At 38.6% G+C, this 13,819-nt stretch overlaps 1 protein-coding gene across 2 annotated transcripts in view; it reads right to left on the bottom strand.

Moving 5' to 3' along the window:
• METTL16 (methyltransferase like 16) overlaps window positions 1-13,819 on the bottom strand; it is a 71,605-nt gene that overhangs the window by 16,473 nt on the left and 41,313 nt on the right. The gene's annotated exons all lie outside the window — the stretch shown is intronic.

The raw sequence follows: 13,819 nt of genomic DNA, 5'->3' as shown, positions 1-13,819 counted from the left end.
TACTAAAGGTCTATTTACAGCAGTTCCTTTTACGCACTATATTATGTGTTTCTATTAAGAAAACTAACAAAACATACTAAAAGGCAAAAAACAGTTTGAAGACACAGAGCAAGCATCAGAACCACATATGGCAAGAACGTGGGAGTTATGAGACCAGGAATTTAAAACAACCATGATTAAGATACTAAGGGCTCTAATGGATAAAACAGACAGCATGTAAGAACAGATGGGCAATGTAAGCAGAAATGGAAATTCTAAGAAAATGAAAAAAGAAATGCTACAAGTCAAAACCTCTGTAATGGAAAGAAGAATGCCTTTGATGGGCTCATCAGGAGACTGGACACAGATGAAGAAAGAATCTCTGAGTGTGAGGATAGCTCAGCAAAACTGCCAAAACTGAAAAGTAAAGAGAAAAAGCACTGGGCAGGGAAACAGAATACAATATCCAGGAACTGTGGGACAACTACAAAAGGTGTAAAATATGTATAATTGGAATTCCAAAAAGAAAAGACAGAAAGGCACAGAAAAATCATTTGAAACACTAACGACCGGGAATTTCCCCCAAATTAATGCCAGACACGAAACCACAGATTTGGGAAGGTAAGAGATCACTGAACAGGAAACACACACACACACACACACACACACACACACACACACACAAAATTTACAACTAAGGCATGAGATTTCCAAAATATGGAAAACCAAAGATAAAGAAAAAAATTCTAAAAGAAGCCAAAGGGAAAAAGCCACATTATCTATAGAGGAACAAAGAAAGAATTACATCAAACTCATCTTAAGAAACAACGCAGGGGGGCACCTGGGTGGCTCAGTCAGTTAAGCATCTGACTGCTGGTTTCAGCTCAGGTCATGATCTCACAGTCTGTGAGATGGAGCCCAGTGTGGGGCTCTCAGGTTTGTGAGATGGAGCCCTACACTGGGCTCTGCACTGACAGCACGGAGTCTGCTTGGGATTCTATCTTTCCTCTCTCTCTCTGCTTCCCCACACCAGCTCTCTCTCAAAATAAAGAAACTTAAGAAAAGAAAAAAAAGAAAGAAAAAAAAAGGAGCCATGCGAGAGTAGAGAGAAATGTTTAAAATGTTGAGAGGAAAAAACCCACCAACCTAGCTAGAATTCTGTACTCTGCAACATTATCCTTCAAAAGTGAAGGTGAAATAAGACTTTCTCAGACAAACAGAAATTGAGGTAATTTATTGCCAGTTCCTTCTCTAGAGAACTTCTCTTTAACATTTGCAAGGCCTTACAAGAAGGATAATTATATCAGTCAGAAACTCAGATCTATATAAAATGAAGAACAAGGGAGAAAAAAATAAGTGGAAGTTGAAAAAACAAAAAAATCAAAACTTTTAAAATTCTTTTTCTAAAATTTTTTGTTTGTTTGTTTGTTTGTTTTATTTATAGCGAGCACACACAAGCAGGGGAGGGGCAGAGACAGGGAGGGAGAATCTCAAGCAGGCTCCACACTGTCAGCATAGAGCCCGAAGTAGGGCTTGATTCCACAAACTGTGAGATCATGACTTGAGCCAAAATCAAGAGTTAGACGCTTAACCGACTGAGCCATCCAGATACCCTAAAACTTTTAAAATTCTTAATTAAGCCACAGGTAACAGTTTGTTAAAAATAACAATACCATGGGCACCTGGGTGGCTTAGTCAATTAAGCATCCAACTCGATTTTGGCTCAGGTCATGATCTCGTGGTTAGTGGGATCCAGCCCTGCACTGGACTCTGTGCTGACAGTGTGGAGCCTGCTTGGGATTCTCTCTCTCCCTCTCTCTCAAAATAAAGAAATAAACATTTAAAAAAATCACCAACAACATATTTGATTATGTATGCTTATGAACATGCATACGTATAAATGAATGACAACAAAAATAGAAGGGACACGAGGGGAATTTTTACATTTACATCAGCTTTATTGGGATTTAACTTGTATACAGTAAAATTTTCCTATTTTATTTTTTAAATGTTTTTATTTATTTTTGAGAGACAGAGAGGCAGACTGCAAGCAGGGGAGGGGCAGAGAGAGAGGGAGACACAGAATCGGAAGCAGGCTCCAGGCTTTGAGCTGTCAGTACAGAGCCCAGTGCGGGGCTCGAACCCATGGACCGGGAGATCATGACCTGAGCTGAAGTCAGCCACCTAACTGACTGAGCCACCTAGGTGCCCCTATTTTATTTTTTTCTTAAGTAGGTTTCATGCCCAGTGCAGAGCCCAATGTGGGGCTTCAACTCATGACCCTGAGAGCAAGACCTGAGCTGAGATCAAGAGTTGGACACTTGACTGAGCCACCCAGGCACCCCCCCCCCTTTTTTCTGTGTGCTAGATTATTTGTTTATTTTATTTTTTTTTTATTTACATCCAAATTAGCATATAGTGCAACAATGACTTCAGGAGTAGATTCCTTAGTGCCCCTTACCCATTTAGCCCATCTCCCCTCCCACACCCCCTCCAGTAAGCCTCTGTTTGTTTTCCATATTTAAGAGTCTCTTCTGTTTCATCCCTCTCCCTGTTTTTATATTATTTTTGTTTCCCTTCCCTTATGTTCATCTGTTTTGTCACTTAAAATCCTCATATGAGTGAAGTCATATGATTTTTGTCTTTCTCTGACTAATTTCACTTTGCATAATACCCTCCAATTCCATCCACGTAGCTGCAAATAGCAAGATTTCATTCTTTTTGATTGCCAAGTAATACTCCATTGTGTGTGTACACACACACACACACACACACACACACACACACACACACACACCATCTTCTTTATCCATTCATCCATCGATGGACATTTGGGCTCTTTCCATACTCTGGCTATTGTTGATAGTGCTGCTATAAACACTGGGGTGCATATGTCCCTTCAAAACAGCACACCTGTATCCCTTGGATAAATACCTAGTAGTGTAATTGCTGGGTCTAGGATAGTTCTATTATTAATTTTTTGAGGAACCTCCAAACTGTTTTCCAGAGTGGCTGCACCAGCTTGCATTCCCACAGGCACGCCTTTTTTTAAATCTAATTTTAAGTATGTAGTTCAGTGAATTTTGACAAATGCGTATAATACCACCATCACAATCAAGATATAGAACATTTAGGGGCACCTGGGTGGCTCAGTCAGTTGAGCGTCTGACTTCAGCTCAGGTCTCGATCTCGCGGTGAGTTCAAGCCCCGTGTCAGGCTCTGTGCTGACAGCTCAGAGCCTGGAGCCTGTTTCAGATTCTGTGTCTCCTTCTCTCTCCACCCCACCCCTGCTTGTGCTCTGTCTCTCTCTGTCTTTCAAAAATGAATAAACATAAAAATTTTTTTAAAAAAGATATAGAACATTTACAGCACCCTAAATAGTTCCCTTGTGCCCCTTTTCCCATCCTACCCCAGCCTCCAGTGACCCCTGGTCATTCTGTCTTAATAATTTTGCCTCTTTAGACTTTGATATAAATGCAGGCACAGAATGTTTTTGTATCCGGGTTTGTATCATAAATACAGTGGCCATTTCATATGGTTCCAACTTAATACATTAAATAATATAAATGAAAATCTTAATGTTTACAGAAGTATGAGAAATACCATTATACTGCTCTAGAAATAGTATGCACTACTATTTTGTTTTCATTATTTGTGGGCTCAACAACAGGTGACTGCCCCTATTTTGTTTAGTCAATCATTTTCCCCTTTGAAAATACAAAGAAATAATTGTTTTACCTAAACCACTTTAAACAAACCTGGGTAAATTTACTTAGAGCACAATCAATTCCATTTGGTGGTTTTAAAATGTTTAGGACAAAAACAATATGCTCCCTTTAAGAAGACAGTATATAAATGGAGAAATCATTAACCAGGAATTAAAAGCCTTTGGTATTTTAGGAACAAGATACAAAAAAAGAAATTAACAGCAATTAGTGCTCAAATAGTAACAGTATAAAATAGGTGAAGACCTTTCCTTTAAGATTACCATTCCTGAACAGATTAGATCAGAGTCACCAGAAACCAAGAAACAGTCCAGAACAGAGACAAATCAAAGATATTCTAAATTTCCTCAGGAGATGAAGGGAAGCAAATATTTAGATAAGTAAGGCTTGTTATGGTTAAATATGTCATCGGTAGTTAACATACACTTGGCAAAGTACATATTTCTTTTAACCCTTGCTGTAAACTGAATACTAGACTTGTGAATCTAAGATTTAATCTCATCAGTATACTTAACTGTTTCCTGAAAGACTTATATTTCTTATAGGACAAAGTTATAGCATGTATTAAAAAAAATTCTGAGCTGACTTCACTTTAAGAAATGCCTACCCATCAGATCCTAGCTACTCTCACAAACATCTTGTGACAACTAATCAAAATGCAAGTAGAAAAAAGATGAACAAAAGGAAGATCTAGCTACCCAGGAGACTTTGAACCCATTATATTATTTTAATGATGCAAGTAACACTGTACTCATTACAACATTTAGTAATTCCTCTGAGATAGCAGCTTCAAGAAAAAGTATTCTGAAATAATTTCAAACATACAGAAGAGTTGCAAAATTAGTACAAATGATTCCAGTATACTCTTCACCCAGATTCATCAATCAACATTTCCTCCATTTGCTTGTTCTGTATGTGTGTTTAGTTTTGTTTTCAATATTTGAGTGTTAGCTACAGTCATCATCATGCCCCTTTAACCCTTAATATTTTGGCATGCACATTTTAAAAACAAGGACCTTCTCCTTCATAACTACAGAACAATTATCAAATTGAGAAAATTTAACACTCATACAATACTATTATCTGGAATACAGTCCATTTTCAAATTTCACCAATTATCCCAATAATGTCCTTCATGGCAATTTTCTCCCCTGATGCAAGATCTAAGATCCTGCATTTCATTTACGTGTCAAGTCTCTTTAGTCTCCTTCAATCCGCAACAGTTCCTCAGCCCTTTTTTTGTTTGTTTTTGTAACTTTCATGACCTTCCTATTTCTGAAGAAATGTTTTACAAAACCCCTCCAATTGGTTTGTCTGGAGTTTCCTCAGAGTTAGGTTCAAGTTATACACGCTGGGCATGAAGAGCACAGGGTGCTGTAGTGTCCTGGGTGCAGCACATCAGAAGGTGATTACCTGCTTAAGGCGGGGTCCCCCAGGCTTCTCTACTATAATGTTACCGTTATTTCTTTGTGATTGTTAAGTCATCTGTGGGGAGATACTCTGAAATTGTTAACATCCTGTCCCTCCTCAAATTTTCCATTGTTGATTTTCCATGAATCAATTATTATAATAATGATGACAAAATGGTGTTTTTTCTCACTTTATTGTTCCTTCTGCATGTACTAGTTGGGATACTGTGACAAAGAACTTTTCCTCTATCCCCTTTATGTATTTCATTTGCTTATTTTATTTAATAGGTTAAAATCAATTATTATCATTATTTATTTTGAAATCATATTGTCTCAGATTTGGCTTGGGCTACCTCTTGTATGCTTCTGACAGGTCATTTTTTGAACACTTCCTTACTTTTTGATACCATAAAATATTCCAGGCTCTTCTTAAACTTATACTTACCTAGCAGTGGAATCACCCATTTCTCCAAGGCGCCTGGTTCTTTTTATTTATGTTTTTTGTTAAAAACATTTTTTTAATGTTTATTTACTTTTGAGAGAGAGAGAGGGGCAGAGAGAGAGGGAGACACAGAATCCAAGCAGGGGCTCCAGGCCCTAAACTGTCAACACACAGCCTGATGCAGGGCTTGAACTCACAAATCATGAGATCACGACCTGGGCTGAAGTCAGATGCTGAACCAACTGAACCACCCAGGCGCCCCTACTGGTTCTTTTTAGTGGGGACTGGTTATTTTAAAACTTTTTAAAACACCAAACCTTAAACTAAAGCGTAATACAGAAAAACAGACAGAAGCAGAAGTTTGGCATGTAAAGTGGACATGAGCATAGTCTAAAAATTTCCCTAAGTTGTGGAACCTAACATTTCGCTGCCTATATTGAATTACCAGAATAAATGCCCCTCGACATGCAGAACAGCCCTAATGTCCACCTGATCTCAAAATTTATCATTTAAACTACCGCACATTACAAATCTACATGACTAAAAATAAACTTTTATCTTCCGTTCTTCTTAAAAAGTAGCTTTAATGATTCACATACATTTTTACAAGTACAAGAAACACTGCAATAAGATCTCCAAGGTAGTGGGACCAAGGCTTTTCATTCTTTGGTATTCCTTTTTATAACTGCCTGATGTACTAAAAATACATGCTTGTTGCTTTTAACAACTCTCTACTTCGACTACTGAAAGTAGCACTAAGCAGTGACTACCTATTATAGGTAGATATGCTATGAAAGCTGATACAGCTAGCTTGTCACGGCATGAACCACTGGATTCAACCTTTTCTCCCTAAGACCTTAGAGTAGTCACCAATCAATGAGGCTCTACCCCCTTAAAACTTGAAAGAGAATGTAACTACGCATGTATGCATGATACCTAAACTAAGGTTATGAGAAGCACATAATCTAATTCATTAAAAAAAAAGTAGCCCCTTATCTTTCAGGCTGCTTAATTCTCTATCTTCCTACCTTAGCAGGAAGTAAAAAATCAAAATACCACTACCTACTTCCTGTGGAGCTCAAAACTAAGACATACATTTTAGGTTTTTAACTAAGAAAATCGTCTTCTACCGGAGAACAGGCTGGTATATTATCTGATCCCCAATACATCCCTACATTCTTTATCTGTGTAGTGAGTTGGTACACTGGAGCAAGGGGTACATTTCTTTCTAATGACACCCAAGAAACCCTTTTACTGATCGGCAACCCTATGATGGATCCTAATCAAAGATGAAATCAGAGGTCAAAGATAGCCACCCACGTTACAGATTCATTAGATGTATCTGTGGAGGTTCAGTAACAAATGAGAAGTGGTATGTTCTTTGTAACACTGAAAAAAAGAATATAGTGCCCAATAATAAGGAATTAGTTAATTGTGGACTGTTGTCAAGCTATTTAAAATTACTGCTATGCACATACCATTAGCCACAAAGAAACACAGGAATGAAAAAAAATCAAGAGTAGAAAACAAAATTAGTGGTATTTATGATTATAACCACGGGAATAAAAAAAAGGGGGAACTGGTAGGAAATGCACCCAAAATAAGCTAATAGTTGCATCAAAGTGCTGAGATCAATGTTTTCTCCATTTGCTAATTTTCTGTGTGATTATATTGTTTAAGAGATAAAATCGCAAATAATAGGAACACGTAACATTTAGATAGCACTTCAGTCTACATGTATATTCATATGTAATTTCTCTTCATTCTCTGAACAGCTATAGGAGGTATTATCTCCAAAGTTGGGAGTCTTTCAGCTGAAGAATTAACTAAAGGCTCAGGGATAAAATCTACAATTGTACCCTGCAATTATTATTTATAGTACCCCATAACTATACTAGCATCTACTTTAAAAAAAAAAAAAAAAGAAGGGGACGGGGAGGGGCTTTTTATTAAAATAACGTAACAAAGTTATTTGTAACATTTTCTTTCAACATAGTGGACCAGCATGTAAATCTACTGAACTCCTAGAACAGTCGAGTTAAAATGATCCTATTTAATATGAGATCTAAAGTAGCTATTATTATCCCATTTACCAATAAAAAACGAAGTTTACGTTTGGTGATTAAGAATGTGATTAAAGAATCACATTCAAAAGGCACAGGGGTGCCTAGGTGGCTCAAGTGGTTGGGCATCTGACTCCTGATAAGAGCTCAGGTCATGGTCTCACAGTTTCATGGGTTTGGGCACTGCGTCGGACTCTGTGCCGCAGCATGGAGGCTGCTTAAGATTCTCTCCCCCTCTCTCCGCCTATCCCCACCTCACATTCTTTCTCTCTCAAGATAAATAAATAAACTTAAAAAAAAAAAGGCACAGATTATTCAATTTGTTGCCCATCACCAAATATACGGACTATATATACAAACCCAGGAAGTATCCATCATCTGGCAGGGAGTAGGGAACAAAAGGAAAAAGCATGAAGAGGAAAAGTGGTGAAACCAGTATTAAGTTGGAACTTTGTGAGATACAGATCTCTGACTCCTGAAAAATCATAAAATAATTGCCATAAAAGGAATGAACTACAGACCTAATAAGCAATGAATTACAAGACTGAAATTCAGGTCATAAGGAGTTTGATTAAGTGAAACTGAGTATAAATAGATCTGTAAATATATCGACTGATCTATTTAGAAGGTTGGGTGAGTCTCTAAAAAAGACAGTGCTCTTTTTTTAAAATTTTCTTTTTAACGTTTCATTTATTTTTGAGAGACAGAGCAAGTGGGAGAGGGGTAGAGAAAGAGGGAAACAGAAACTGAAGCAGGCTCCAGGCTCCGAGCTGTCAGCACAGAGCCCAACGCGGGGCCTAAACTCACGAACCGAGACATCATGGCCTCAGCTGAAGTGGCCACTTAGCCAACTGAGCCACCCAGGCACCCCCAAAAGACAATGGTATTAAGTAAGCTTAAGTCACAGGCACAAAAATGAAAGGTAAGGCTGAAAAGCATTTGCAACTTCTTCATCAACAACAAAAAGGCGGTCTACTTAGAAGTCCAACTGTACGCTAGGACTGCATATGCTGCAGGCTACTAGACTAGAAATCAGGATATCTGGGTCCCAAGTTTCTAATCTGTAAAACTAAGATACTGGATACCTTTACCTCCCAAAGGCATCCCAGCTGCAAAATCCTTTAAGATGCAAAATAAAACTGCAGGTGCTGCTGTGCATGACTTAGGTGAGGCATGAATCGTAACAGGGAGGTGAGGCATCTTGAGTGCCATCACGGAGATCAGTGCAACAAATTTAACTCCATAATGTTAAAAACCCTGCTGAGTTCCTACACTTTTTCAGGAATAAGAAAAAATTCTAGATGGCTAAGAAGCAGATGGTAGGGTTAAAATACTTGTTTTTAATCCCTTATTTTTCAGAGCTTCAAAATACAAGTATACCTCATTTTAGCATGCCTCCCTTTACTGCACTTCATAGATAACTGTTTTTTTTTTTTTTTACAAATTGAAGTTTGTGGCAATCCTGCATTGAGCAACTCTATTGGCATCATTTTTCCAACCACCAGCGCTCATTTTGTGTCTCTCTGTCACTTTTTGGGAATTCTCCCAATATTTCAAACTTTTTCATTATTACAGTATTTGCCATGATGATCTGTGTTGGTACTATTGTAACTGTTCTGAGGTGCCACGAGTCGCACCCATGTAAGATGGTGAACTTAACCAGTAATTTGTGTGTGCTCTGACTGCTCCACCAACCACTGTTCCCCCGTCTCTTTCCCTCTCCTTCCTATTCCCTGAGACACTACGATATCGAAATTAGGCTAATTAATAACCCTAACAAGGGTCTCTAAGTGTTCCAGTGAAAGGAGGGTCCACATCTCTCACTGTAAATCAAAAGCTAGAGATGATTAAGCTTAGTGAAGAAAGCCTGTTGAAAGCCAAGACAGGCCAAAAGCTAGGCCTTCTGTGACTGTCAGCCAAGTTGTAAAAACAAGTTCTTGAAGGAAACCAGAAGTGCTACTCAAGTGAACTCATGAATAATAAGAAAGCAAACAGTGTTATTGCTGACAGAGAGAGAGTTTTAGTGGTCGGGACAGAAGATCACACCAGCCGCAACATTCTCTTAAGCCGAAGGCTAATCCAGAACTAATCCAGAATTTCTCTTCAATTCTATGAAGGTTGAGAAAGGTAATGAAGCTGCAGAAGCAAAGCCTGAAGCTAGCAGAGGCTCCTTCACGAGGTTTAAGGAAAGAAGCCATCCCCATAACACACAACTGTAAGGTGAAGCAGCCAAGTGTTGATGCAGAAGCGGCAGCAAGTTATCCTGAAGATCTAGCTAACATAATGAATGAAGGTGGCTACATTAGACAACAGATTTCCATGTAGATGAAACAGCCTTATATTGAAACAAGATATCATCTAGGACTTTCATAGCTAGAGAGCTTTAAAGGACAGGCTGATCCTCTTGTCAGGGGCTAATGCAGCTGGTGATTTAAGTTGAAGACAATGCTCACTGAACATTCAGAAAATCCTACGGCCCTTAAGAATTATGCTAAATTTACCCTGTTTGAGCTCTATAAATGGAACAAAGCCTGGATGATGGCACAATGTTTATAACATAGTTTACTGACTATTTTAACCCCACTGTTGAGACCTACTGCTCAGAAAAAAAAGATTCCTTTCAAAATCCTGCTGCTCACTGACAATGCACCTCATCATCCAAGAGCCCTGATGGAGACACACAATGAGATAAATGTTTTCATGCCTACTAACATAACATCCATTCTGGAGCCCATGGACCAAGAAGTATTAAGGACTTTCAAATCTTACATTTAAGAAAATACCTTTCATAAGGCTATAGCTGCCACAGACAGTGATTCCTCTCATGGAGCTGGGCAAAGTATATTGAAAACCTTCTGGGGGAGCCTGGGTGGCTCAGTTGGTTAAGGATCTGACTCTTGGTTTCGGCTCAGGTCATGATCTCGCATTTCATGAGTTCAAGCCCTGCATCAATCTCTGTGCTGACAAGTGCAGAGCCTGCTTGGGTTTCTCCCTCTGCTCCTCCCCCACTCATTTGCTTTGTCTCTCTCAAAATTAATAAACTTAATTTTTTTTTTTTTTTTTTAAAGAAAGAAAACCTTCTGGAAAGGATTCACCATTCCAGATGCCACTAAGAACATTTGGGATTCACGGGAAGAGGTCGCAATATCAACATTAACAGAAGTTTGGAAAGAAGTTGATTTCATCCTGCATGAATGACTTTAAGGAGTTCCAGACTTCAGTGGAGAAAGTAGCCAAAGTTGTGGTGGAAACAGCAAAAGAACCAGAATTAGAACTTGAAGATGGGACTCAGTTACTGCAATCTCATAAATGACCCTTGAATGGATGAGGAGATGCTTCTTGTGGATGAGTAAAGAAAGTAGTTTCTTGAGATGGAATCTACTTCTGGGGAAGATGCTGTGAAGATTGTTGAAATGACAACAAAGGATTTAGAATATTCCATAAACTTAGCATGTAAGCAGAAGTAGGGTTTGAGAGAACTGACTCCAATTTTAAAAGTCTGCTGTGAGTGGAATGTTTTCAGACAGCATCACATGCTACAGAGAAACTGTTTGAAAGAGTCAGTTGATGCAGCAAACTTCATTGTTCTTATTTAAAGAAATTGACACAGCACCCCAGCTTCAGCCACCAACAGTCAGTGGCCATCAACACTGAGATCGCCCCCACCAGCAGAGACATTACAACTCACTGATGTTGAGGGAAAATGCCCACATAGTCAGCATTTTTTAGCAATCAAGTATTTTTTAATTAAGGTATATACATTTTTAAAATATATAATGGTGGCGCAGTCGGTTAAGCGTCCGACTTCAGCCAGGTCACGATCTCACGGTCTGTGAGTTCGAGCCCCGCGTCGGGCTCTGGGCTGATGGCTCGGAGCCTGGAGCCTGTTTCCGATTCTGTGTCTCCCTCTCTCTCTGCCCCTCCCCCGTTCATGCTCTGTCTCTGTCTGTCCCAAAAATAAATAAAAACGTTGAAAAAAAAATTAAAAAAAATATATATATATATAATATAATGCTGCTGAACATTTACTGTAGTATAGCTGTACGTGCATGTAACTTTTATATGTACCAGGAAACCAAACAATTCATTTGACTTGCTTAATATCACGATATTCACTTCACTGCGGTGGTCTAGAACTGAACCCACAGTATATTCAAGGTATATGTGCGTACAGTTTTCAGAGTTGCATAGTGGTTTAAACATTATGTCAACTATAAAAATATGTAGGAGGACATGAACTGGTACTATGTACAAATGAAAAGTCAACATGGAACAATGTGATATTATAAACAAGATTTATGAGCAATACTCTCAAAACATACTGCTTTATTCTCTTTTCAGTAAAAATGAGTTCTTCTCTTCCTAATTATCCCTCTCAATCTGCATGAATCCTAACAGAGTGGACAGGATTGCTGAACCCTATTTTCAAATCAATCATAAATGGGTAATGTTTCCCATCTGTGATACCAAGCTCAAAATGGTCAGCTCTCCAGAAGTATGATGAACTCTTGCAATCTATCCTTCTTAGCAAACGTGTACCTTTCATTCAATCTGGGGGCAGCCAGAGCCAGGTATAGGCAGATCTGGAACATATTGATCAATTTCTCTTAGAATGGTGTTCCTATAAAACATATTTTTATAGTTCACGTGGGACTTCAGTAACAGACCTACTGAAAACAACTTTCCTCATTTTCCTGGTTGGCTCCCATCCCCTCAAAAGCTGACAGATTCTGAAATGGCTACATGGCCCTGTGTACCTCTTTTCATAAGTTTCAGTGCTCTGTTACCTTAAGTTTACTTTACTCATTCAGACTCTTCCCAATGCTCAGTGTAACTTAAGTCACTTTCTTCTTTATACCCTAATCTGTCTTTGAACAAATCAATTTAAAGCAGAAACTTATTAACCTTTGGCTTCAACAAGGTATAAATAAATCCTCTGAGAGGCAGACCACCCAAAAATCCAGTCGCTTTCCACAAATCTATAAACTCACATTTAAAAAATTAGGAGATCCATTGGTTTTGGAATTGGCCTTTTACTAAGATAAGCAGCATTAAACACATATAAGTCCAAAAGAAGGAGAAAAAAAGTCTTCCTTATTCAGCAATTTCACTCTGGGTTTATACCCAAAAGAATTAAAAGCAGGGTCTTACGAGATCCTTGCACACCTGTGTTCATACCATCATTATTCACAATAGATAAAAGAGAGAAACAACCCAAGTGCCCATCACCAGATAAATGAATAAACAATGTGGTATATACCATACAATGGAATATCAATATTATTCAGCCTTAAAAAGGAAGGAAATTGTAACACATGCTATAACATGGATGAACATTGAGGACATTATGCTAAGTGAAAGAAGCCAGTCACAAAAGGACAAATACTATAAAAAGTCCCTACAATAGTCAAATTCATAGAGACAAAGAATGCTGTTTGCCAGAGATTGGGGTGAAAGGCGGGGAAAGAGGGATTGTTGTTTAGTTTAATGGGTAGGGAGTTTCAGTTTTACAAGAAAGAGTTCCGGAGATTAGCTGCATTACAATATAAATGTACTTAACACTACTAAACTATACACTTTATTTTTTTTAATGTTTATTTTTGAGAGAGAGAGACAGAGCGCAAGTGATGGAGGGGCAGAGAGAGGGGGAAGACAAAAATCCAAAGCAGGTTCCAGAACAGAGCCTGATGTGGAGCTCAAACCCATGAGTTGAGATCATGACCGTAGCCAAGTCGGACACTCAATCCACTGAGCCACCCAGGTACCCCTAAACTATACACTTTAAAATGTATAGTTTTATGTTAAAATGTAAGTTTTGGGGGTGTCTGGGTGGCTCAGTCAGTTGAGCATCTGAATCTTGATTTCAGCTCAGGTCATGATTGCAGGGTGGTGGGACTGAGCCCCACATTGGGCTCCACGCTGAGCGTGGAATCTACTAAGATTCTTTTCCTCCCTCTGCACCTCCCCCACTTGCACAAGCTCTTTTTTGCTCTAAAACACACACACACACACACACACACACACACACACACACACACCCCAAAACCTATACCTATAAATTGTATGTCATACATATTTTATCACAATTTAAAAAATCATCTCTACATCCCAAAGCTAAATGCTAGGGTTAAAAGACCTTTTACTTTTGAACTACCACATTATCCATCATTTCAACAACACTTGGCAGAGTGAGAAGTCAAG

This window comes from Lynx canadensis, chromosome E1, assembly GCF_007474595.2.
Source record: "Lynx canadensis isolate LIC74 chromosome E1, mLynCan4.pri.v2, whole genome shotgun sequence".
Taxonomy (NCBI): Eukaryota; Metazoa; Chordata; class Mammalia; order Carnivora; family Felidae; genus Lynx; species Lynx canadensis.
This window is presented reverse-complemented; position numbering and strand designations above follow the sequence as displayed.